This window comes from Sminthopsis crassicaudata, chromosome 4 (genome assembly GCF_048593235.1).
Source record: "Sminthopsis crassicaudata isolate SCR6 chromosome 4, ASM4859323v1, whole genome shotgun sequence".
NCBI lineage: Eukaryota > Metazoa > Chordata > Mammalia > Dasyuromorphia > Dasyuridae > Sminthopsis > Sminthopsis crassicaudata.
The window spans coordinates 56346350-56373968 of NC_133620.1; the positions used below are offsets into that span (position 1 = coordinate 56346350).

The window sequence follows — 27619 nt, forward strand, 5'->3', positions numbered from 1 at the left end:
AGAATCAAGAAAATCTGAATTCAAATCCAGCAAGTTACTTAACCTAAATGTACTAATAAGTGAACCAACTTCCCAGGATTATGGTGAGAATCAAATGAGATAATAATTGCCAAGCCTTTAGTATAATACCTGGCACAAGGAAAGTGCTATATAGATGTTAGCTATTATCTGTTAGAGATAAAAATGTTAAAAGAACTTTCATTATAGAGTTGTAAGATGAGGAAATATATTTTAAAAGCTACACCTGTGCCAGTTATTACTGTGGCGGGTACAGAGAAAAAAAAACACTGGGAATATCTAAAAATGTTCTGTAACATTTTCCCACATTTTTGGTCAACATAACTCAAAAAAAGCCCCAAACAAACCAACAAATCTACAAACTTACAGTTCTGCGAAGGTATAAATCTTCTAATTCTAATGAGAATATTATTAAATAAGGTAAAAAAAAAAACTCTGAATGCTAGGAAGACATATTCAACTTCCCTTGGTAAGCAATGAGGAGTCCATGAAGATTTTTGAGCGAAGAAGAAACACGATTAAACAAAGGCAGAGGGGAATATATGGTTCTTCATAAAAGAGAAGAGTAGACAGCAAAAAATAAAATGAAAGCACCAGTGAGCCAAGTGCTGGAAGTACGTAAATAGTGGTGCCCCTTGAAGCTGCAGAATACATTGGGATCCATGGACTCACAATGCTGTCCTTTAAAGTAAGTTGAGTATTTAATAAACAATCAAAGAAAAGTACAAATGGACAGGTAGAAGTCAGATAATAGTATTTGCTGGGGAAATTAGAAAGTCCCAAATTGATAGATTTCTAACATTAACATAAGCACCCAATGTAAGTCCAACAAAATTAGGTCCAGCAGAATTTGACCTGCCAACTGCTTCCCATCTGTGGCGTGATTACTTTTCATATTTGACAACTCTCTGGAACCCATCTTACTGGGCAGATGGAATATGGGAGGCTGATAAGAGACAGCTGCCAACTAAAATGCGACAAAATGTTTCCACAACAACTGCCTCAAACAATGTTGAGACCAATTTACTCAGGAAGAGCTCATTCATATTATTATAAACAAGACTTCTCTATAATACTAAAAAAGTCCCCAAGAGGAAAATAGAAAAATCAACAATTTCAGCTCCTGAGGCCAAGGCAAGGAAAGTATTGAGTGAATAGTGTGTAAGATGGCTACTTCTCTCCTAAGGTGCTTCCAGTTCAATCTGAAAGAAAGTTTGAACAAAAAAAGAGAAAGAAATTGAAAAGTAGTATGCTTCAGTCTGTATTCAGATGACATCAGTTCTTTCTTTGGAGGCAGACAGCACTTTTCATCAGGAGCCCTTTAGGATCATTGCATTGCTGAGAATAGTTAAGTAATTCACAACTGTTCATCGTACAGTGTTCTGTTGTGCACATTTTGTCCTGGTTCTGTTTGTTTCACTTTGCATCAATTCATGTAAGTCTTTCCAGGTTTTTTGCATACCACCCTCCTCCTCATTTCTTATAGCACAATAGTATTTCACTGTGATCATAAACCACAATTTGTTCAACCATTCCCCAATTAATGGATTTTCCAATGGGCTAAATTTAAGCATGTGCCTGTTTTATCTTAAACTTGGTTAATAGACCTGACAAAATTTGTCTTTTCTCTTATTGGCTATGAAGCAAAGAAGAGTTCTCTTTCTTTAACTCTCCATGTTTTCATTTTGATTGTTTCAGGACTCTGCTTCCTCTAGCTGGAAATCTTATGGTATGGCTCCACATTCTTTCTCTCTTTCCACTCCTTTCTCTCTTTCCCCTCCATCTTGGATGAACTGCCTTTAGTTATATGGCAGCAGTTGGCATTGCCTTCATTGGCAATATGATTATCTCTATTGATTGCTCTACATCTATATATAGATTTAAAGCAATCTCTGAACTTAGATGAGAAAAAATTATTTTTATCAAAGGAAAAAAATCCCTTTTTTTAAAAAATTAAGCATTGACTTCCTTTGATAATGTTAAGAAAGGAGTATGAGGACCTAGGATGAGAGATCTGAAAAGAAGGAGGTCAAAGTCTGTCCCAAAAGACCACAGTTGAAATATTATGTCCAATTCTGGGTGTGCCCTGTTATGAAGGATTGGCAAACAACAATGTATGCTGAGAAAGAGAATGAAGATTGTTAAAGGTTAGAGAACTGCCACATATTGAGGAAACTTGGGACAAAAGACTTGGAAAAAAGATGTGAGGGGAACATGGTGGCAAAATCTAGGTATTTGAAGGGTTGTCATCTGGGAGATGAATGAATCTTGTTCTCCTTGGCACTGGAGAGCAGAATTAAAAGCAAAACCTGAAGGAGATATAAGGTGGACATTTTCTAGCAGTTAGACAGAAATGGGGTATACTACTTTTAGAGATTTGCCTTTCCTGGCAGCTTTTAAATAAAGCTGTATAGTGGCATATTAAGAATATAGAATGGATCCCTGTTTAGATACAAGTGAACTAGATGACTGCTGAGATCTTTTTCACTTTGGAAAATCAGGGATTAGAAACCCTCCGTGAAACTGCAGAGGTTTGGGCAGAGTTAGGAAGAAGACAAAAGAAAACAAAAGCAACAACAAAAGAAGCAAAGGAAAAACAAAAGCAAAACAAAAACAAAAACAAAAACAAAAACAAAAACAATGAAATAAGACTTGCATTCTAAAACCAGTAAGGTGCTTGAGACAAGAGATAATTTAGTGATGTGTGTACTTAGAAACAAGAGTCCCATGCATTTGGGGGGGCAAAAGTTAAGGAAGCCACCAAATTGGCATTTGAGCATTTGTGAACTGTTTGGGAACTATTAGGCAGATAAAAGACCTAGACAGAAATGATTTTATTTCTTTAGTGACCAAGAGATTTATGAGAGAGCCCTCTGGTTTGAACTCTGTAATAAAATTGGAGCTATATGTGAATCTGTATGTCTCAGGATTAAGTAGAGTAAGGTCATGTTTCTGATACCTAGGATCTGTTTAATTTGACTGTGCAATATTCTGAAGGCTCAGCACTCAGTACACTGAGATAGCTCAGGCTCTTTAATAGCTGTCTTGAGTACACTGTACTTCAGAAACTAGGGGGGAATAGGGGACTGTCTTTTGTCTCTTTTTGTGTCTCCAAGACTTAGCACAATGGTACACAGGAAGTACTTTAAAATGTTGATTGATTAATTTGGGATACTTTAGGGAGAATTTCTAATTAAGGATTGTTGGACTAGAAGAGTTGTTTTCAAGGTGTGGTCTATGAACTTCTGAGAGTCCCCAAGATCATTTCAGAGGGTCCTCACAGTCAAATTATTTTCATAATAATACTAAGATATTTGCCTAATAAAATGTTTCACTCTTTTTGAATTATATATTTATATGAGATCCAATCTTCTTCCTGTGCTCCAACCAAAACAACATATCCCAACAGAATGATACAGAAGCAGATAGGAGAATCCAATTATTTTCTGTTAAGCCAGAAATTAAAGAAATTTGGGAAAACATGTAAAACAATATAATTCTTTTCACTAAGTTTTTTTATTTTGGAAAATAGTTATTTTTTCACAAAAATTATGTTAACATCTAATGGATTTATTATTTTAAATGAATAAATAATTTAAAAATTTATGTTTTAATTTCTAATATAACAAATGATGGTAGATATTACTAGAGATACATTGATAAATATTTAACAACTGTCTCTGTAGGGAAAAAAAAAACCCCAACAAACCTGTGATATATAATCTGTATTACTAACATTTTCTCCATTACTTTTTTTGAGTCTGGAAAAACAATAAAATTGTAAACCAAACTCTGATTTTCAGTGTTTGTTTATTTGAGATGTAAATATTCACAGTGAAAATTTAATAATCAGTTTGAATTGGGTCTAGCATATTATTAAGTATAACTCACATAAACAAAACCTTTTTGGCATTCTGATTAATTTTTAAGAGTATGGAAGGATCCCAAGACTAAAATAGTTAAGAAATTATGTGATCTCTAAACAACCTTCTAACATTCAGATTCTGGTTGAATCTGGGATAATTTTTTGATCTCCTGGTTGTAATAAGACATATTTTCTCATGAATTGTCTAACAACCTAACTAAAAAGCATTCTTTTGTTCTGGATCACATTGGATCAAAACACTTCTCATTGTATTAGATTATTTCCCTGATCAGTTTTAAATCTTATGAAATTGTTATGAATGTATACCTCCTGTGTGTCTAGTGATGTGCAAAGTCCATCTCCTCTAGTTATGAAGCCTTCAGTACAATCTATTGAGAAAGAGAGAGATTCTCTGCCTGCCAAAGCCCAAAGTAATGTCAATTTAAAGGATTATGTAAGGGGCAGCTAGGTGGTGTGATGAACAGAACATTGTTCAAATTTTACCTCAGACACTTGCAGTGTGACCCTGGATAAGTCACTTCACCCTGTTTGCCTTAATTTTCTCATCTGTAAAATAAACTGGAAAAGAAAATAGTCTCAGACACTTACTAGCTATGTGATACTGAGCATGTCACTTAGCCCTGTTTGCCTCAGTTCCTTATACATAAAATGAGCTGGAAAAGGAAATTACAAATCATTCTAGTATTTTTGCCAAGAAAACTTCAAATGGGGTCACAGAGAGTTGGAAATTACTAAGCAACAGCAACCAAGTAGAATATTTTAAAAATATACAGTGAACATAAATAACAGTGAACATAAAAATAATGTAGTTTTAATTTGCATGTATAACTGATCATAGGTGAAGATGTACTTAAAAACTAGTTATCCAACAAAATATGATTTTAAATTTAGAACTAGACATAATCTTAGATATTATCCCAGTCCCATCATTTTGTAGATGAGAAAACTATAGCCCAGATTGGGGAAGTAGAGAGGAAAGAAAAACCAAAGTCAGCATTTGAACTCAAGTCTTCTGACTATAGATCATTCCTCTTTTTGTGATATACCACAATGCTTTCCCTAATATCCCATCGTACAACACTTTTCTTTCTCTTACTTGGGAAAAAAGAAATATTGTTTTTCAAACTATGTATAAGGAAATTCATTCCAAATTATCTCAAATAGGATTCATTTTGCTTTTCCCATTTTAGGAGGAGTACTGCAACTCTTTTAAAAAGACCCAAAGTGATAAATTGCTTAAAAGTGGTCTTTTTGAGACTAAAAAAAAAAAAAAGATACTGTGTGAACTATAAGTGATAATGCTACCAGCAATGCTGAGGAGGAGGATGTAAATCTTGCTATAAGGCATTTATTTCTCTTGTGCAGAATCTGTTTGTATATGGTAAATCTTTAAATGAAAACACCTTATATGGTGTTTTACTTAGCATGTATTAAATTTTTTACTGCACATCCACTTTGTGTTTTGCTAAAAATTCAGTGACAAATATGTACTTTGAGAACTCCTCACAAGACAAAGCTATACATGTGGTGGGTTTGTTTGGAGGGCAAAGTTATTGATGGGGCAATCAATGACATAGTTTAATATTTAACACATTTTGGACACACAAAGTCTTAGTCTGGAAAGTGTCACTGATAGCATTATTGCTGTTCATGCATGCTCCTTATTTATTTATTTTTCTGGCCTTTTTAAAAGGACCCTTTTTAAGTATTTTGTCACTATGGCTCTCAAAAAGAATATTGTTCCTATAATAGGAAAAATGAAATGAATCCTATTTGGGATGGTGATTTGATAACAGTGCTTGGTCACAAACATTTTATTTATCTGGGCAAGTTTGCTTGATATGAGCATGAGTAAGCATAAAATGTCTATTTCCCCCTTCCCACTGAGGTTCTCATTCACATCAAAGAAAGAGTTTTTCATTAGCAGCTTTAAATCCTTGCATAATGGTCATCTTTTTTGGAGGCAACAAGATTATTTAATGATGGTAAGATTTAATGCTTCCAGATACTACTTTATTTTTTTCTTTTGTGTTAGATTCTAGCATGGCCATTATAGGAATGATGGGTTCCTCTTGAAGCCAATTTCTGAGGGAAAATCAGTGGTACACTGTCATTAGTGGACAGGCTACCTTCTCACCTGAGCAGAATTGTCTAGGACTGCCCACATGGCTAATTAACAAAATGGAATAGGAGACTCTAAACTGATGATCTAAGAGCAGGCAAGATGCTTACGTGAAATGAAATCTCAGAATCTTAAACTTATATGAAATCGTTGTTGGGGTTCATAGTTGGAATTCAGGTAAATGGAATCTCATCTACATTTTCAACATTTAAATGTCTCTAAAGAAGTAAATGAATGTTTTTTAAATCATGGACTACCTCTTCTGGAGTAGAACTTCTTGAACTTCTTTAACTTGTAATCCCTTTTCACCTGAGAAATTTTTGCATGACTCTAGTTTTGTAGGTATATAAAATAGGTATACAAATCAAACATTTACTGATAACAAATCAAATTTTGCAACTACTACATTCAGTTATATGACTTTAAGGGATCATAATCTAGTTTAAGAAGCGGGGTTATAAGGGAGAGACCTCAACCGTTTTAGGTTCTCATATTTAGGGATATAAATGTTTAACAATTGGTTTTCTGGAAAAATATATAAAGAACATATTTAAATAGATATCTCTAGGACAGGATAAGGGAGAGAGAAGAAAAAAAGAAAAAGAAATTGATATAACTTTGTTATATGTTTAAAAGGAATAAAAATTAGTATATAATAGATCTTTAGTTTCATGTACAATTATTTTAAAAATTATACTTTTATAGAATTTTTATTTTATTCCATAAATTTAAAATTAAACAAATAAAAAAATTAACCTTTATTATTAACATTTTCTTTATCACTTTCTCACATCTAGGCAATCAACAAAATAAATAATCAAGGACTAACATAGCATTTGTCAGTTTCTGATAGTCACACCGAACATTTAACAGTTGGCTTGGAGAACTTGGTATGAGTCAGCTCTGATATTTCACTGCTTATTCCCCTTGATTTTCAATAAACCTATCCCATACTCTATTATTTAAGGTGGAAGGAAATAAATTCTCAAATTTATCATGTATATGCAGTAAGAAATAAAGGAATTAATTGTTCATAAAATATTTGCTTCAAAAAACATTTTTAGTCTCATAAATTTGTTAAATCATACTGCAAGGGAATTTAAAAATCATTAACTTCAACCCCTAATTTTATGTGTGCAGAAACTGAAACCCATAAGTTACTTCTAATAGTATCTGACACAGGATTTGAACTCAAGACTTCCTAATGTAATTTCTGAAGCATCATGTTTTACATCTCACTGCCTCTTTGATTTATCAAAATGTAGACAAATTCAATAGTGAGACCACTGGTGCTGCTGTTTCTTCTTCTTCTTCTTCTTCTTCTTCTTCTTCTTCTTCTTCTTCTTCTTCTTCTTCTTCTTCTTCCTTTTCTTCTTCTTCTTCTTCTTCTTCTTCTTCTTCTTCTTCTTCTTTTTCTTTTTCTTCTTCTTCTTCTTTTCTTTTTTTTGGAGGGATGGGATGGAAATCAGGGTTAAGTGACTTGTTGCAGATACTAAATATTGAGTCTGGATTTGAACTCAGGTCCTCCTGTCTCACTGTTCTATGCACTGTGCCACTTAACTGCTGTAAGACCATTGATTATTTATGCCAATCAATGGTTTTATACTAAGTAAAGTTTTTGAAAAATATTCCCAATTTTTTAGCTGTTCATTTTTTCTTCCTTTGAATTTGATTGAGAATGAGACTGGCAATCCTGATTTATAGAAATAAGTGGTTATAAATGATTTAAACACTTGTGGGCTCATTTAGAATAAATGGTATATGCTTTTCCACAAATTTTTTATAACTTTATTGAGTAGTCATTAATTCTGAATTTCAGGTTATTGCTGATATCAATCAGCCTGTCTTTTACTTGGTTGTTGTCACTGATTTTTTTTTTCCTAGCATAAATGAGTATGAGTAAGGTTTCATATCCAAATCCCTCCCCACACTATTTCCTCATTGTATTCCCTCTAATTCACTTTTTCTTTTTTTTCTAGCTCTGATATTTTTTGGTTATTTTGTTAGAATTCTTACAAGGTGCTAAGTCAGTGGAATTGATAGAGACAATGGTTGTTGAGCAGGATGCTCAACAGTTCTCTATATATACTTAATACTTATTAGAGTCCCACAAGATTCACACCTTTAAGAGAGCATATATAAGGAGGAGCCCACTAGAGCACAAACCCACTTTCAGAGGCAGAGTCAGATTCATTCCACATTCCACCTTTGTTCTGGCTGGACATTTGGAGACAGCTAAAGGCTGAAGCTGGCAAAGGCAAAGGACTAGTGGCAGGAACCAAGGAGAGAGATAGGCCTCTAAGAAAGCTAACCGGGCCCAAGGAAGGAGACAAGACTTAAAAGGAAACAAAAAAGGGTTTGGACTTTAACTCCTGGCTGCATTTGAGGTGATTATTGAACTGAACTGAAACTAAAGCTGCTCCCAGAAGCCCCCCAAGAAACCTACTCTCAGAGAAAATTATACTTAAAAGAAGAACATTACATTATTTCTCCTTTAATTTTTTCTTAAATTTATTTTAAACTTAAGCACAAAACAACAAAAAAGAACATTTCCATATACATAGCAGCACATAATAGATTCAATATAAAGCAACACATTTCCATTTCTAATTTTAGAATATTTCAATAGTATAATATAGTTTTTATTCATTACTAAATATTTCCCATATGCTTTTGATGATATTCTTGTACCCTTAGGGAGTGTATTGCCTTGGTTTAATTCATTTTCTGGCTTTATGAGATTGATTGAAAGAAAATTCTAAAGTTATGGTATAACTGTAACTCAAAATACTTTATTTTCTACATGAAAAATGATAGATTTTTCCAAAGGATTTCACGATCTCTGAAGCCAGCCCCCTTGAGATAATATAGAAGAGTTCAGAAGGTGATGTCAAGGCCATAATTGTTACTATCTCATAATGCAGAGTCATCATTGTCCAGTTCCTTGAAATATTCTTTGCCTGACAAGCAGAATCCAGTATAGAAAACTAACCTGGCAACATTTACAACACAGATCCACAGGGAAAATCATTAGATAATCAGATTATCTGGAACCCCACTGGTTTTCCATGAAAAAGTCTCATTTGTCTTTCTAGCTATCCCATTTTCTAAAATATGCAGGTTGGTAGCTGACTAATCTGACCATGAGCTTATCTTTACTGTAAGTGTTATCAATAGACAAGCTCAGGGGCAACAATGGGTGCAGTGAATAGAGTGCTGGGAGTCAGAAGTCAGAAGGACTCATCTTCCTGAGCTCAAATTTGGCCACAGACGATTATTAACTATGTAACCCTGAGCAAATCGCTTAACCCTACTTGTTTCAGTTTCCTTATCTATAAAATGAACTGGAGGAGGAAATGGCAAAATACTCCAGTATTTTTGCTAAGAAAACCCTAAATGAGTATAACAAAGAGACAGACATGACTGAAACAACTGAGCAACAGTAACAAATACACAGCCTCAGAGTGGGAGAGTGTCTGGGAGAGCTATCGGCAGCAGCTGATTTCTTCCTGATTTACAGAACAGTCCCTATGTCTCTTTGTGGCAACACATTTTGATTCATTCTTCTCGTTGTCATTATGAATATGAGCAGGGACTCTTAATTTGATTTCTTGATTTCTCCTTTTTGTGTTCATCCTGATATCAGAGATATATTTAGGATAATGACCAAGAATGATCTAGAAGTTGAGAAAAATGCACAGGATTGTTCTATATCACATCAATCATTTAATGGTTGATGATTTTATTGGTTTGAAGATTATTTCTCCCAAAAGAACATGATACATCTATAACTGAGGAGATTATTGTTGGCAGTTCAGATATGTTAAATGATTTGTTCATGGCTATATAAGTATGGCAGGTTTGAATCCAGGTCTTCCCGACTTGCTTGTCTGCCTCTACCACAGTTCTACCTCTTCATAACTGTGAAATACTCTACATCAAGGTGACCATTAATGGCAGAATGATTAAAATAGAGATCTGAATGGGTTTTGAGTCTCCTTCCCACTAACCATAGTCCTAAGTGAATGTAAACTCATGCAAAATAATTTCTGGGATCCAGGAAAGTCATTGGTTTTATAAGAAGGGGCTATATGTTAATAATGGGTCAAGGAGAATGAGAACACAGTAGAAATGGGCAAGGATACTGGAGGGATGGGTCCAACATAGATGAGGATGAGGAAACAGGAATGCCTCTCAGAACTTAAGCCTTTAATAGAGGGTCACAGGGATGTAGAGGGCCAGAGCTCTGGAGAAGTATACTTGAAACAAAGTGTTAACTCAGTGGAATTGATGAGGTAATGGTTTTCTAGTCCACATATATACTTAGTACTTAGTATGGAGGTGTGATGGTTCTCTAGTTCACACATACATGGGTTGTAATGATGTAATTGTAATAGGGTATATAAGGGCTAAGAAGGACTGGAAGAGGAACATTCTATTTTTGACCATCCTCCTGGTGGCTCTTTTGCCTTCTGCACTCCTGCACTAAAATCAAGATTAGTTTTGAGGTCCTCAAAAAGCTAGTCCAAACATTACACAGGGATACTGAAAGCAGCTGTAGGAAGCCATCATGGTAGCAATGATGATGTTGATTCAATGAGCAGTTCCCAAGAAAGAGATGGGAAAGGGGAAGAAGGGTATATTCTTGGCAGTGGGACAGAATATTTTTTTTTAAAAATTATTTTATTTTAAATTTATGGAATAAAACAAGAATTTCCATAACATAGCATAATAAAAAGGATGATTTCACTTGAAATTGAAAATTTGTTATATACAACTTTCTATTCCTTTTAAATGTATAATTATCATTATGTAAATTTATTTTTTTCCTTCCCCCCCCAACCTGCCCTACCATTACCATTACCATTACCATTAGACATGAATAGGGATATATTTGTAAAAAAAATCTATACATGCTTCTATTTGGGTATATTCTAGTGCTTAATTCCAGAATCTGATTATAGAGTAGGGAGCTTAAATCCTTAGCCAGCTTGACTCTCTCTAGGACTCACTCCAACACTGAGTAGATTATTCCTTGCTATATATACACTCATTCTCCCAGAAATGATATGTCAGGATGTCATTACCTCGTCACATTGCCCAGAAAGTGACTTGCTTGGAGGTACTGGAATCCTGAGTAGTTTTTTCATCATGCTCTCTCTTTTTTCCAGGTGCATCCATTAATAGATATTTAAGTTCATATAGCCAAGGGTCCTCTTGGGACAAGTGCCTCTGAGAAGGACCAATGACCGAATCTCTCTAGAATTCTTTGTATTCATCACCATGAATCTTTCCCATGAGTCTTGTTTAAGATCACACATGTAGTAAGTAGCAGAGAGAAAATCATATTATGATCAGATGCTGGATATAGCGTTGAGGGAACTTCATAGGTCATGTTGTCTAAGGCCCTCATATTATAGGTGAGGAAATAGACCCAAGAGAGGTCAAACCACTCGCTTAAGGTAATATAGTCAAGATTTGAATTTAGGTCCTTTCACCCACATCTAGTGCTCTGTATCTGGATGAGCAAGGATTAGAATTCAAATCCTTTGGCTCTAAGTCCTTTAGACTTCCCACTATTTCATAATACTTCTCCTATGCAGAACTTGATATTTGTTAAATTTTTTCCTTTTGTACTTCGAAGCAAGTAGGTGGTATAGTGGATAGAATACTAGACTTGGAATCAGGAAAACTTGAATTCAAATTCAGACACTTACTTAATGGCTGTGTTTTCCTGATTAAGTCACTTATTTTTTGCCTGCCTCAGTTTCCTTATTTGTAGAATGGGGTAATGATAGCACCTACCTCCACTAATTATTGTGAGGGAAAAAATGAGCTAATATTTGTATAGTGTTTTATAAAGCTTAAAGTATTATATAAATGTTATTGCTATTACTTAATGATCTTTGGCCTTGAACTATCAATTACTTAGTTTGTGCATAATTCTAGTCACTGTTCACATCCAATTGTTACAGGAGAAATAGAGGATTACATTCTGCAGCTAGACTGCCCCCAGTTAAGGACTACAAATAAGGTCTGGAGTTATTTTTAGAAACATGGTTGCAAAACATATTGCCGAGCTGTGCCAGGAAAATGTATTTTAAAAAGACAGGGAAGGACACATATGGGAAATGCAATGAGCATAAAAATGAATTGCAGGCAACAAAATCAGCATGCAAATGGTTCAGAACTAGATGCTGCAGAATCGTTCATGCTGACAGGTCCCAAGGCATGAAGCCTGTAGTACCTTCTGAAGAATGGCTTCAGCGCTTTTGAGGGTAGGGACTGGACAGCTGCTATCTGCCACAAAGCATTGCTTTTCTGGGGGGAAAATGGGAAAGCACAGAAAAACATGACCTGAAGGTAGAATGTTATAGGGCATGTGAGATCTGAATTGGGCACTGAGGATAATTGGGGGAAGAGAAGAAGCAGAGTGAAATCCCTTTGAATTTAGAACATGTATTTTTTTGTATTCCTAGCACTCAGCTGAATGCCTGGCTCACAGTAGGAGTTTAATAAATGTTTATTGATTAATTGATTGGAAGATTATTTGTTCTAGATCTGTATAGCATGAAGTACAGAGATTGGGTTTGTAATTATAAGGAAGGTAAGTTGCCTAGTGGAGAGAGTACTAGATGTGGGTCAGGAAGGCATGATTTTGAATCCTTCAGACACCTCACTTAAATTCAATTCATGTACAATCACCTTGTGATGTCATTGTACCTTTTTGAAAATGAAGGACAAACAATAAAAATAACTAGTTGTGTAATCTTGTATAAGCCACTTAAGCTCTTTCAATCAGTTTCCTTTGTGAAATGAAGATGTACAGTAGCACCTACCGCCTAGGGTTGTTGTGAGGATCAAATGAGGCAACATACATAAAATGATTTGCAAACTTTAAGGTACTGCATAAATGCTAGTTATGATGGTGATGGTGGTAGTGATGATGATAATGATGATGGTGATGGTAATGATGGTGGTGATGGTGGTAATGATAATGATAATGGTAATGATGATGATGGTGGTGATGTAATAATGGGAGTGGTGGTGCTGGTGGTAAAGATGATGGTGATGGTGATGATGATGGTGATGATGGGAATGATGGTAGCGATGGTGGTAATGATAATGGTGATGGTAATGATGGTAGTAGTGGTGGTAGTAGGAATGATGATGGTAGTGGTGATGATAATGGTGATGATAATGACATTGATGATGGTGACAGTGACTCTGAATCAGGAGGTTGATCTGCATTTGAATTTTAAATATTTGCTGTGTATGACTTTGAGCATATATCCTCTCTGAACCTCTGCAAAATATAGATAATAGCAAATACCTCCTAAGATTGTGGTGAAGGTGAAAGGAGATTAATCTATATGAAATGTTTTGCAGATTCTGAAAGGCTAGATCAAGGTGAGCTATTGTTTCTCCTAGGACTTTAGACTATCCATTCACCACCTTTTTTGTACTTAATAGTATTTTATTTTTTTCCCAATTACATGTAAAGATAATTTTTGACATTCATTTTTGTAATACTTTGAGTTCCAAATTTGGAACCAATTGTGTCAACCTGTCCACGGAATAGCATGACATAGTGGAAAGATTATTGGCTCTGAAGTTAGAGGACTTGGGTTTAAACCTCATCTCTGTGACATTGGGAAAGGGAAGGGAGTAAGAGCAATGAGCATTTATATAGTGTCTGTTATGTGCCAGGCACTATATGAAGTGTTTTACAAATATCATTTGATCCTCATGACAACCCTGAGAGAGAATAACTTAATAAACTGAGAGAGACAGAAATTCAATGACTTGCTCAAGGTCACACAACTAGTTACTGATTGAGGCCTGATTTCCACTTAGGTCCTCCTCTCTCCAGATCTGTGTTCTATCCACTGCACTCAAATCCATTGCTTTTCCTTACTCATGACTCTATCTCCCATCATCCCATTTGTTGTGTATTCACCCACAAATGGAACATGCTCCTTCTTCACCTCTATTACTTCTCTAGATTTTTTTTTTGTTCAGCTCAAGTGCCTCCTTTTGCACAAAGCTTTTATTCATCCTCCTACTTTCAAGTACCTTCCCCCCTTCCATTATCTTGAATTGATTTTTCCACATATTTTACTTTGCTTTGTTCACAGATTTATTTGTTTATTTATCCAGAGAGAATAGAATAGAATAGAAACACTTCTAGGGCAGGGACAATTTCTTTTTTGCCTTTGTCTTTCTAGCACAATGCCTGACATATGGATGCTTAATAAATGATTGATCCCATCTCTCCTTTCTACCTTTGTGATCTCAGGTGAGTTATTTCTTTTTTCTAAATTTTAGTTTGCTCATCTGTAAAATGAGATGGCATTTGAAATCTCTTCCAAATTACATTTATATCTTCAGCTTTCTGCACATGGCACTCCCAAGTCAATTATGCACATACATTCCTTTGATTTATACTTTGTTCCAAACCAAATGTAATAAAGGAGTGGCCTTTCTGTACCTCCATTCCACTGATTGGGAATTTAAAGAGTTCTTTGATCCTCAAGGAGCTTTGATGGTCTTACATGTATGTTGCTAGCCTGTGGGCAAGGATCATTGAGTAAGCTAGACTTGGAGTGGGCCAAGATTGCCACAGATGTGTTTTTTCAGTAGACTGAGAATAAAAAAAAAACAAAAACATTTACTACCTATTGTCTCCTCAATTCATTTCACTTAAGAATGTGAATGGGGAATGAAAGTTCATGGATTCAGGGAAAGCTTTTGATTAACCAATAGATATGCATTATATATTTTAAGTTTATTTCATGTCAGGGATAGGACTGTATGTTATAGGGAATATGAGATAAAGATGAGAAATCTCACTGTCTGCAAAGGGTTTATAATCTTCATGAAAGCAAATATTAGAATGGAGATAATGAGAGAGGAAAAAAAAAAATAGTGTGATGGTGTTGCCTTTACTTCAGTTCAGACAAGTAGAGAAGATGTGGTTGAAGAGTTAATTCAACCAAGAAAGCCAATGAAATGTAAGATTGAATTAAGAGATTCTGAATATTTAACATTAGAGAAGTGATGATTCTTTTGACCTGGTTGGAATATACGTAGAGGACTCTGATAAGTTCTGGGTACCCTTTTTAGGGAAGATATTGATGAGCTGGAGAGTCCAGACAGTGGCGACAGGAATGGCAAAGGGTTTTGTGGTCATCCTCTCATGAGGATCCTTTGAAAAAAATGAGAAACTTTTAGTTTGGAGAATTTAAGATTTAGAAGAGGAGAGTGATGGAGATATAACAATTGTCCAAGAATCAAAGGGCTGTCATGTGGAAGAGGGATGAAATATTTTGCTTGGTTCTGGAGGGAAGAATTAGAACTTGTGGATCAAAGCTCCAAACAGGAAAATCTAAGGTCAATGTAAACAAGAATTTCCAGACAATGAGAGTTAGCTGAAAGTGGAAAGGTTTGCTTTGGGAACTTGCTTTATTTTGAGGCCTTTAACCAAATGTTAGTTGATCACTTGTTGGGTATATTATAGAGAGGAATTAATTCTTATCTCAGATAGAGTTGGATTTTCACCCACTGAGATCTCTTCTAGCCCTAAATTCTGTTATATTGTTCTTCCTTTTCTCCTTCTTCTCCTGTTCTTCCTCCTCTTCCTCCTTTTCTTTCTTCTTCTCCACTACCACCTCCTCCTCTTTTCCTCTTTTTTCTTGTTCTTCTTGTTTTTGTTCTTCTTCCTCTTCCTCCCTCACTTCTTTCCTTCCTTTCTTTCCTCCCAAAGTGGTCTGATCTAGGACAGTCTTATCTCAGCTTTCCTTGCTTTGAGCAGACCTCTGGACTTGCCCCATTTGGAATTCCATATACAATAATATTACACTGACTAACTCAATAAAAGGGATAATAATGTTTATAGTTTATAGTACTTGAGACTCAAAGGAGACAATGTATATAAATAATAACTATTATTATTATTATTTTAACGCCAAGCATTGCTCCTATTTTTTTTGGGGGGGGGTGCTTCTGGAAGTATTCCCTTCCTAGCACAGTACAAAGAGGATATGATTTGGAGTTCAGAGACCCTGATCTTGGATAAACTCTGGGCATTAGTTTTCATATCTTTGAAACAAAAGTCTTGAACAGGATGACCTTTTGGATCCATTTCAGTTCTAAATACATCATTTTATGATCTTCTCCACTATAGTCCTTCAAATTTCAGAAAAGCTATTTTCCCCATAATTGTCTTCTCTAGGATTGTTATTCTTATTTCCACCTGAAGGTCCTTTCTTATATAAAATGGTTCATCATTCTTGTAATAGTCTGTATCCTATCTGGCTGTGTTCTAATTTGTCCATCTCTCTCCCTGTCACCAAATGCGATGCCCAGAATTGATCCCAAAGTTTTAGATGTGGTGTGATGTACTATAAGTGCAAGGGACTCTGATTTCCTGAAATCGGTATATTTTGATTAATGGAACTAAAGTTTGTTTCAAGCTTCTTTGAAGTCATGTCACAATATTGGCTCAAATAGATCCAGAACTGCTAGGGCAAAAAGCCAGCTGAAGTTGTGGGAGATTCTTGTTCTCCCTGAGTGTTCTTTACATAAATCTTAGTGTTCTGAGCATCCAGAATGGGAATGCAATTTGACTATTAAAATCTAGTGACTGGTAGTGATAAGAACCTAATCTTTTTTCCTACTTAATCCTTTTATTTCTCCCAATCTCAGTTTTCCTCTTCTTCAAAATGGGAGTAATATATTTATACTACCCAGATCACAGGGCTACACTGGGAGAAAAGTGCTCTGTAAAAGCACTATAGTGATTGAGGTTATAGAAACACTCAATTATATGAGGGAATGCCCTTTTCCTGAAATGTCACATTCACTCCTTCCCCTCACAATTAGGACTCTATCTGGCTAAACTCCCTGTTCTCTAACAGAGTACTAAGTAAAGTCTAAATCCATATGAGTTCATTTTCAGAGCACTATAAGCAGAATGCTGGCATTCTGTAGTCTGACCAGGAAGTCCTGTGGAAGAAAAATCCTCCAATATTTCACCTTTGATTGGACCTGGTCCCTAATCAGTCCTTTGTGCTAAAAGTAAACAACACATTGCCAGTGAATGCTCCAGCCTGGGAACACTGGGGATTGGGGAAGTTAACTGCCTTTTCAGGGTAGAAGCTATTTTCCTGGAATCAGACAAGGCCAGATGCTGGGAAGGCACCACTGGGGGTGAGGTGTAGATTATTTATCTCTGTTGATATAGAGTATGAGCCTCATTGTCTGCAGAGACAGGCGAAGGGCTCTTATTGTGCTAAACATCCTGGGAAAGAAACACAGAAAGGGATCCTTCGACCACATCCAGAGGCCCAATGAGTCACCAGCCCTGGGACAGCAAAAGGAGATGTAAGAAATGCACCTGTCCTGATACCCACGGGGAAGCCTCAGGCTAGCTCTACTGCTGGTACTGCAGTTATCCTTCCCAGCATTCAGTTGGACAATTGCTGTATCCCCAGCAGCTCTGCTGACATCAGCAGAGTTGACTGATGCAGGGAAGCTCAAAGCCTTTTTAAAGAAAACAGATTGAGGAAGAAAGGGAGCCAAGTTAGGAAAACAAACCTCTCCTTGAAGCTAGATAGTCATGCAATAACAGACTTTTCCTAGTTTAAGCCACAGCCAATGTGAGAAAGAGATAGAGAGAGAGAGAAAGAGAGAGAGAGAGAAAGAGATAGAGAGAGAAGAGAGAGAGAGAGAGAGAGAGAGAGAGAGAGAGAGAGAGAGAGAGAGAGAGAGAGAGAGAGAGAGAGAGAGAGAGGGGGGGGGGGGGAGGGAGGGAGAGGTAGGAAGAGGGAGAGGGAGAGGGAGAGGGACAGAGATAGACAGACTGTGAGGGGGACAAAGAGACAGAGACAGAGAGACAAAGAGATAGAGAGATGGAGACAGAGACAGACACAGAGAGACAAGGAAACAGAGAGAAAGAGAAACAGAGACAGAGAGAAAGAGACAAGGAGAGAGACAGAGAAATAGACAGAGAGAGATAAGGAGAGAGAAACAGAGACAAGGGGAGAGAGAGAGAGAGAGGAAGAGAGAAAGAGAGAGAGAGAGAGAGAGAGAGCGCAAAAGAGAGTGCAGCATCCTTTTAGCCATAACAGAAAGAAAATCAGTTGACTATAGTAATTCTTTGACCCAGAAATAGGACAATTTCTATCTCATATGCCAGCTCCAGCTGCTGATCTTTTTCTGATGCAGGCAGTCCTCCATCTCTTTTGCAAGGCTTGCCTTAGCCCTTTCATATAGCAATGGGATGAAAATGGGTGGTCTGCTGATAAGGTATTGCTGATCTCAGGGACCTGAATCCTTGATGATTATCATAGTATTCTCTACCCACTGTTAGGATAAATTTGAAGGGTCCATTTCAGAATATGGTCCCTATGCACCTCAATTCTTCCAGAGAGGGTAGAAGACATTCAGGGAAGCCCCTATGCCTCAGAGCAGGTATTTTAAAGCTCATTTAGACTGGGGCGAGGTGGGTGATGCCTGTGGACTTAGGTGGGAAAATTACATCTTTATTTTCACTAGCTTTAAACTAAATTTTAACATTTCCTTCATTTATAAATTTAATAAAAATGTCATTCTTAAAAGAAGTTCACAAGCTTTATCAGATTTCCAAGGAGTTCATGGCACAAAAAATGAAGAATTGATCTAGTATAATCATCCTTTTTGCAGACAGGGAAACTGAGACCCAGAAAATGAACTGGTTTGTTCAAGCATACATAGATATAGATGAAGTCAGTTCTCTGACTTCAAATCTTGTATTCTTTCCACTGTTTTGTGAAATTCTAGGAGGAATCAGGATGTTTGGTTCTGAATCAAAGACCCAAAGGGGCTCTCTGACCACTTTATCTGAGTCTAGAACAGTTCTTTGAGGGTGACTGTGGGTTTCTTGGACTTGTTCCAAGAACCTGACTCCAAGAATCCCTGGATCCTGCAGATATTCCAGGATTTATGGGACAGGTTCCTTGCTTTCAGATTTCAAAACAATGCCTCTGATCCTGTCTCATCCTGAAACTTCCTGCAGCTCCTGGGGCCTCCTCTTTCTGAACTATCAATTATCCCTAGGACCTTGTCAACCTGGAATATCCCTCTACAAGGTTCATTCCCTTTTCCCATTTCTGAACTCCTGGAGTCCATTTTGTGGAGGTGTCCAGGCAAGCCTTCCTTCTCCTCTTAATCCTTTTGTTTTTAAGACAATGTTGTATCTTTTTGCTTATATTTATGTCTTCAGTGTTTAGTAAAGTGCTTGACATACAGTTATTATAGTAATTGCTTAATCTTTTTCTTTCTATATTCTTTATTTTTTCTTCCTCTTTCTCTCCTTCCCTCCCTCCCTCCCTCCCTCCCTTCCTTCCTTCCTTCCTTCCTTCCTTCCTTCCTTCCTTCCTTCCTTCCTTCCTTCCTTCCTTCCTTCCTTCCTTCCTTCCTTCCTTCCTTCCTTCCTTCCTTCCTTCCTTCCTTCCTTCCTTCCTCCCTCTTTTCCTTCCTCTGTCTCTCTCCCCCTCTTTCCTTTCCTCTGTCTCTCTCCCTTCCTCCCATCCTTTCCCTTCCCCTTTCTCCTTCCTCCCTCCTTTCTTCCTTCCTTCCTGCTAAGAGAGGTTGAACTAATTAGCTACATGCATATGTCTAATAAATGGCAAGTCCAATATTTAAACTTTTATCTTCGACTTACATGAACTGATGCTAAGTGAAATGAGCAGAACCAGGAGATCATTCTACACTTCAACAACAATACTGTATGAGGATGCATTCTGATGGAAGTGGATATCTTTGATGAGACAAGATCTCATTCAGTTCCATTTGATCAATGATGGACAGAATCAGCTACGCCCAGAGAAGGAACACTGGGAAATGAATGTAAACTCTTTGCACTTTTGTTTTTCTTCCCAGGTTATTTTTACTTTCTGAATCCAATTCTTTCTGTGCAACAAGAAATTTGGTTCTGCACACATATATTGTATCTAGGATATGCTATAACATATTTAACATGTATGAGACTGCCTGCCATCTAGGGGAAGGGGTAGAGGGAAGGAAGGGAAAAATCAGAACAGAAGTGAGGGCAAGGGATAATGTTGTAAAAAATTACCCACGCATATGTTCTGTCAATAAAAAGTTATAATTATAAAATAAAAAAAATAAACATATCTCCCTAACTAATTTAAAGTTCTTTGTATATTACCTTACAGGACCTATATGCTCAGAAATAGTCGTACCTTTAAGATGCCTATGATTGGGAAGGACCCTGTTAGAGAATCTGTTAGCTGCCTCCATATAGGACCTCATCTGTGATTCATCCTGGAAGCTATACCAGAAAATAGAATGGAGTGGTATGGTGGAAAGCTCACTAGATGAGTGACAGGCTTCTTGAAACTCTATTTCCTCATCAGTAAAATGAATCCTTACCCTCTTGCACCTGGGCCTTAAACACTAAGTGTTTATGGCTTCCTGGATTCAGAAGGCTGGTGAGGAGGTGTGAAGCTAGCTTTGGAGCCTATGGCTGGTTCCTTGTTGCCACAGTAACCACACAGAGCAGGACTTAACAGAAAATTACAGGGTATACACAGTGACAGAGTCAAGCAATTTTCTCTTTTCTTTTCAAATTTCTCTTTTTAACAATTTGTACTGCCTATGACAACAAATGGGGGCAGCAGGCTGGGCTGTGTCAGGGAGGGTATGTTTGGAACCCATCACAGGAGGGAACAAGGACATGTGCAATATAGTCTTCGCCCTGTACCTGACCAGTAAGTGACTTGTGTACCAAAGGCTTAGTTTTATGAAGGTATCAAGCTAGCCACCAACTGCATACCTAGCACATAGTACTTGATAACTGGAAATTGATTGCCTGCCTGAAAAAGAAATAGGTATTAGGAAAATCTGGGTTCAAATGGAACTCCACCCTCCACCTAGATAAAACAGAGTCAACACTATTTGTCCTGCCTAACTCTAAGAGCTATTAGGGGGAAAATGCTTTGTAAACAGAAGCAAATAAGCCTTTATTATGATTATGTGACTACACAGTGGCCCAGGCCAATATAAATTCAATCAACATTAGCATTTTCTCTAGTTCATTAATGCTACACTGGAGATCTGAGACCTGTAGGAAAGTCCCAACTTCTGCCCCTTCTTAGTCCACTTACTGTTAATACCGGCTACTTCAATGTTAAGCTGTGTTTAAATTCTAGTTTTCTTATTAGTTAATTAGCTTTGTGATTTTCCACCAAACACAACCTTTTTAGTCTGTTTTCTCAGCATTTGAATGCAAATAATAATATGTGTCTGACACTTCACTGTATTGTTGTCAAGATCAAATTCTATAATAATGGATTCAAACATACTTTGAAAAGTTAAAATTGAATCACACATATAACGCCACTCCTTCTTCTATCTCCAAAGATTAGCTTTAATGGACTTGATCTTTCTTTAGACCTATTTTCCCAACTCTTTAATGGATGTTTCTTTTTTGGATGCTCTTTTGTTATTTCCATGCTTGAAATAGAACTCCTCACCCTTCTAACCAAAACAGCTTTCCTTCCTGCTGTCTCTCTTCCTGAGAATATTGTTCTTTTGTTTATTCAAGCTAAAAACTTGAACAGGTCCATGTGTACACCTGTTTTGTGTGTATTTGCCTCTTATCCCAGGGCCATTACACTTGCCCCTCTTTGTGTGGTTTTCTTCTACTGGAATGTAAGTTCCTTAAGGGCAGAGATTCTCTGACTTTGGTGTTTAATATTAACAGCTACCATTTATATAGTGTCACAAGATTTGCAAAGCATTTCATTTTATCCTACACAATGCATAGAGTTAGCCCCATTTTACTAATGCGGAAACTGAGACAGACAGTTTAAGTCATTAGCTCAGAGTTTTCATGGGACACTAAGTGTCATGGGTCAAATTTGAACTCAGTCTTCCTGACTCTACCCAGCACTCTATCCCTTTAGCTGTCCTTTTTTTTATTTTTATTTTTTGTATCCATAATATTGCTAATACATAAGAAGCCTTAATCAATTCATTCATTTATTTGACTCTTTTTAATCCCTTCAAAAGTTCAATAAATACCTTAGAGAAGACTTGCTTGGGATTATAGAACTAGAAAGTCTTAAACCCAAGATTATTCTAATAAAGGCCTTTTATGACATGATTGTTTCCAACTCCTCATGAGTCCATTTGGGACTCTCTTCCTTCTCCAGCTCATTTGACAGATGAGAAAAGTCAATAGTGTTAAGTAACTTGTCCAGGTTCACATAACTAATAGGGCAGCTAGCAGGCCAGAAATCTGGAAATGGTTCTTCCTGACTCTAAGCCTGGTACTCTGTCCACTGTACCACCTAGAGGCACCACATGACATTTTGCTGCATATCTTCCAGCTTTAAATCTGTAATCACTGGTCCACAAAGTAACAGAGACAGAATTTGAACTCAGGTCCCTCCATCTCAAAATCAAGTTCTGATGTCCCTTTCTGCCTCTTGAAATGGAAAGGAAGGAGAAACATTCCACACAACTATAATGTATAAAAATGGCATAGAAGGAGGGCAAATGAGGCACAGTTATGAGTAGAAGAACATGATTGAAAAGTGGCTTGGAGGTGAAAAGTTTTGAGAGGGAGCAGGTAAAATCTACTCTTGTTCCTTCAAAGTCTTGCTCTTATTTCCATTTTTAAAAAATGAGCCTTCTCTATTTCTGGGGAAGAGTAGGGTACTTTCTCCTCCCTCCCTTCCCTCTTACTTTTACTATGTGTACTGATCATTGGTAAGGACTGCCTTGTGTCTTCTGACTACATCCCCTATGGCTCCCATCAAGGTGCTGCTCAGGAGCAGTTAAATAGACAATGGCTGAATGAACCCGGGCTTCCTTCAGAAGACCAAAATGCAAAATCAGAATTAAGACAGTACAAATCATAGGCCAGAAGGAATCTCTCTCTTTTTTTTTTTTCCCCCCAATTTGGGTTGGGTCAGTCTTCCTTGCAGAGTTATGTAACTTGAGGGCAGAATGTGAAGAAGGCAAGTACATCATACCCCACTGGGGTTCTTCTGAGCTGTTTTTTCCCATTCCTGTTTCCTACTCAGGCTGCTGAGATCTTGCCAAAAATTTCTTATTGGCTCACCCAGGATGAGCAGCCATCGATTCTTTCCAGTTAGCAGAATGCTGACTTCATTTCTTTAATTCCCTTAGTCTCCCTGGTGTAACTGTAAGATAGTTACCACCCTTTGCCTACCACTCCCAGATTTATGCAGCAGGGAAGAAAAGGGATGGGGAGACTCTGAGGGATGCTTTTCTATGGAGATATGCCCTGAGCCTCTCCTGCTTAGGAACTGGTTATATTTGGGAAAGACCTTAGCTTAAAAAGACCCAGGTCTGCCACTGCATCTGAGGCCATTTCCAGTCATCCTGACTTATGTCTTGTCACTGGGCTCTGATGACTGAATAAGAGGGTGAGGTTGATCACAGCTCTGCCTCATTGAAATCCATTTTTCTTGAAAGACATCATCCTTCTGATGTCATTGGTCCTTTTCGACAACAAAAGATGAACAATGACAACAATTTCTTGAAAATGCTTTGGAAAGCACCAAATATCCTGGAGTTCTAGCCCCTCTTACCTCTCCTTTCAATGATGGAAAAAGAAAACCTTAAGTTTTGACATTGCTGTCATGTTCTACTCACTGTTCCACTTATATATCCAGAAATTTCCCTGCCTTTATGCTTTTGGCCTCCCTGTGTTCCCTCTGCCTGCAATCTCCTCCCTCTGCAGCTATCTGCTCTGGGTTTCAGCTTCTTCATCTTTAAAATTAGAGAATGAGAGGATTGGCTTAGATCATCCTTAAGGATACTTTTAAAATTCAATGCATGGTTTATTTGGACATAATAAACCTTAGGCTAAGTCGAGTCAAAAAGCATTTATTAAGCACCTACTATATGCTAACACTGTGGCTGAAGGGCACAAAGGGAAAAAATAATAAAAGCAAAAAAATTGAGAGCTCCCAAAGAAATTGAGAATCTAAAGAACGATACTATGAAAATCACTGTGTATAATAAGACATATAGAGGTTAAATTGAAGATACTCAATAGGAGAAAAGCTCTTGCCTTACAGTTAGCAAGTTAGCTGAGTGAGAAATTCATATAAACATTTCCTGCTGAATTTTCTCAACTTTTAAACACACTGGAACCCCTTTATATGTCTAGGTCAGGGAAACAAATGATAGGCCTAAAGCAAATGACAAAAAGGGCCTTTGATCATTTTAGGTATGCCATTTGAGACCAGAGACAATATGGTAGAGTAAGTCAATAGTGTGTTGTTGGTCAGGAGAACTTGGGTTCAGTTCTGGACTCAGAAACTATATGAACCTTGAATCACTTAATCCTGAGTCCATTTCCTCATCATTTCCCAGATGCATCCACAGCATGCTTTTTGCTCTCCAAATGTCATCCTTCTCTCTCTCCAATTAGAACCTTAGAGTTTGGGTTGAGATTCCTTGGCACCAAAGGTGAGTTTTTGCTTTAAGTTGCTGTGGATCCAGGTCTGTACACTATTTCTCTGCTGACTCTCCTTATGCTGCAGCTTGGCACCCTTATAACACTTCTTGATGTATTGTCTCCTCCCATTATAATGTAAATTCTTTGAGGGTTGGGAACTTGGTGGAATTACCCCTAGTTCCTGGCACATAATAAATGCCTAATGATTTCTCCTCTCCCCTTCCCTTCCTTTCTCTTCCCTTCCCTTCCCTTCCCTCCCTTCGCCTCCCCTCTCCTCTCCTCTCCTCTCCTCTCTTTCCCCCTTACAAGATTGTTCTGAGGATCAGATAGAGTAAATATTTGTAAAAGTCCTTTGAAAACTTTAAGATGTTATCCAGATATTAATTGTGATTATTTGTGTAATAGAATACTTTTCATACAGAAATCGATGTTATTAATAAGGTGCCTCAAGGTTGGATGCGAAAATGGTTGCTGGGAGCTCGAGCACCAGGTTGGAATATCCCTGCTCAAGACTATCAGCTCAGTCTCCAGGAGGGCTGAATGGCTTTGGCCCAATCCTCAGAAACTAACTGTTTTGTCTCCTGAGCTTGATTTCAGCCATTCTCAGAGACATTATTGTCAAACTCTGTCTACAGTTTACTCAAATGTCATGGCTGTTTATAGCAAGTTTTCATATTGTCACATGAGGCAAAATGGACCCTTGTTTTCCTGACGTCTGAATAGGTCATCTGTTTACCTGCCTGCCAAAAGGAGACACACACACACACACACACACACACACACACACACACACACACACACACACACACACATTCTCCCCTGCTTACTACCAGCTGCCTTTACTAATGGATCTTCCAAATTACCTGGCAAAGGCAAGGTTCTGCTGCCTCAGCACATGGCTGCCCTCACAAGCAGTGAGTAATGGAGTGTCCCTCCCAGAAGTCGACCCTCCTGTTGCCAAATGTGTTTGCCAAGTCACACCTACAGAGAGTCTGTTGCTTCTGCTTGTTCATCAGAAGCAAATCATATTAACCCTGAAAGGAAGTGCCACTGGGAAAAGGGATCTCGAGGCACCCTCACAGCCTGTCGTGGCACCTTTTGCCTCTCAGACATGGCAAGTTGTGACATAAGACTTCATTGGAAGCTGGTGCATATTTGGCTGACTTTAGAACTCTAAAGCTTTATCATTTATCGGGATTGATCCATAAGGGAAGAGTCCTCTCTGTCCCCATAGACTGCAGGGGTAATCCAAGGCAACACAAAGTAATCAGGTGAACTAGAATTTGACCAGGAAAAGAGGGCTGACATCACCTTTTGTTTGGTGGTAGAAGTTTGGATACCCTCAGACTAAGTCCCATGGATAGATTCTGTAAAAATCTACAATTAACCTACATTCTACTGTTTGTAGAATAAACTGAAAATGGTGAACTCAGAGCTTAATTTCCCCTTGTTTCTAGGCATTAGATCTCACATTTACATGGCACTTGATGACTGACAGAACCGTGAAGAAGGGTGCATGAATCATGGTCTCTCTTCTACCTCCAGATCCTTCCCAAGTTAAGGTGCCTTTCTTGGGTTTGGATTTCTGTACTAACTTTCTCATGGGTTTTATGTTCTGTTCACCCTGTCATCATACTACCAGGACCTTCCCTTGCCCCCAAATGATTTCAGAAGCCATATAGTCTTACCCTCTTCTGACTCCTGGTTCCAATGTCCCCCCTTCCTTCCCTTCCCTCTTCTTTGGGTTCTGTAACTGCTGAGTTACAGAACAGAGTCGGAAGGAAAATGATTCCCTTTTGTTTCCTCTGCTCAGCAGAATTCAGATTCAAAAATAAACGTGACTGTGGCCTACAGCATTATTGGGAATGGGCTGATGTCTGTGAAAGAAGGCCTATACCCAGCTGGGTGTAGAAATCAGTGTCTATCTTCTCTGCTGAGCTTCCTAAACTTGCATTAGGAAGGACTACCAAACAGACCTCAGAAATTTCCTTTTCATCTCTTGATGAGAAAACTGAGGGCTGGCGAGTAAATGATTTGCCTGTGATCACATAGATAGTTAGGTAGCACAGTGAATAAAGTTCTGGGCTTGAGGTCAGGAAGACTCATCAGAATTCAAATCTGGACTCAGACATATATTAACTGTGTGACCCTAGGCAAGTCATTTAACCCAGTTTTCCTCAGTTTCCTTATCTGTAAAATGAGCCATAGAAGGAAATGGAAAACCAAGCCAGTATCTTTACCAAGAAAATCCCAAATGGAATTATGAAGACTTTTGGATATGACTGAACAACATATAAGTACTAGAGAGAGAAATTTAATTCAATGTCATAGATCTAGAGAGGATCTTAGAGGCCATTTGGTATGACCTTCATGCTCTCATTTCATAGATGAAGGTAAACTGAGGCCCATGGAGTAGAAATGATGAACCAGGCTAGGAAACTAGCCACCAGAGGCTGGATATCTACCTCTGAAGCCATTTGCTCCCACAATAACCTTTTCTAATATTCGAATTTGATGGGATGTCACAAATTCCTGTAGAAGATGCAGTGATAGATGTTCTTGGGAGCCCTATGTGAGAAGGGGCTCTGAAATATGCAGGTTTGATAATGACATCTTTCGAAATCCTAGCTGGAAATAATAAAAGTTCCAAGCAATGAATGGAAGGTATTTAAGGGTTAAGAATGAACTTTTCCAGGCTAGGGATGCAAAGCTGACTCAGAGACTGCTCTGGAGAAACAGTGCCAATTTCCTCACTGCACTGGGAGCTTTTGTCCTCTTCAGGAGTCAAGTAGGATAGAAAAATACCGCAGTGGCTGACAGATTTCCAAGAAAATTACAGCTTCTGCTCAAAGTGAATTTCAGCAGGTGGCGCCATTTGCCCTGGAAAAAACCACCCAATTTTACCCCTCCCAAAATAACAAAAAACAACCCTCTACATTCCCCTCCAAAACAACTCCAACAAAATACAACAACAAAATCCACTCGAAGCGTAGACCTAGTCCCAGACAGCTCAAGAACATGGAATGAATAAGAATGACTTAATTTGCTTACTATAGTAGTCACCTTGGAAGGCAACTTTAGGTTTGCAGAT

At 37.6% G+C, this 27619-nt stretch overlaps 2 long non-coding RNA genes across 2 annotated transcripts in view; one reads left to right on the forward strand and one right to left on the reverse strand.

Annotated features, from left to right (window-relative positions):
• Positions 1–27619, forward strand: part of LOC141540538 (uncharacterized) — a 146132-nt gene that overhangs the window by 44411 nt on the left and 74102 nt on the right. Inside the window, exon 2 of the long non-coding RNA XR_012481577.1 lies at positions 14255–14325. This is a non-coding gene — a long non-coding RNA (uncharacterized LOC141540538). The remainder of the gene's footprint in view (positions 1–14254; positions 14326–27619) is intronic.
• Positions 1–27619, reverse strand: part of LOC141540537 (uncharacterized) — a 75302-nt gene that overhangs the window by 39062 nt on the left and 8621 nt on the right. The window lies entirely within an intron of this gene.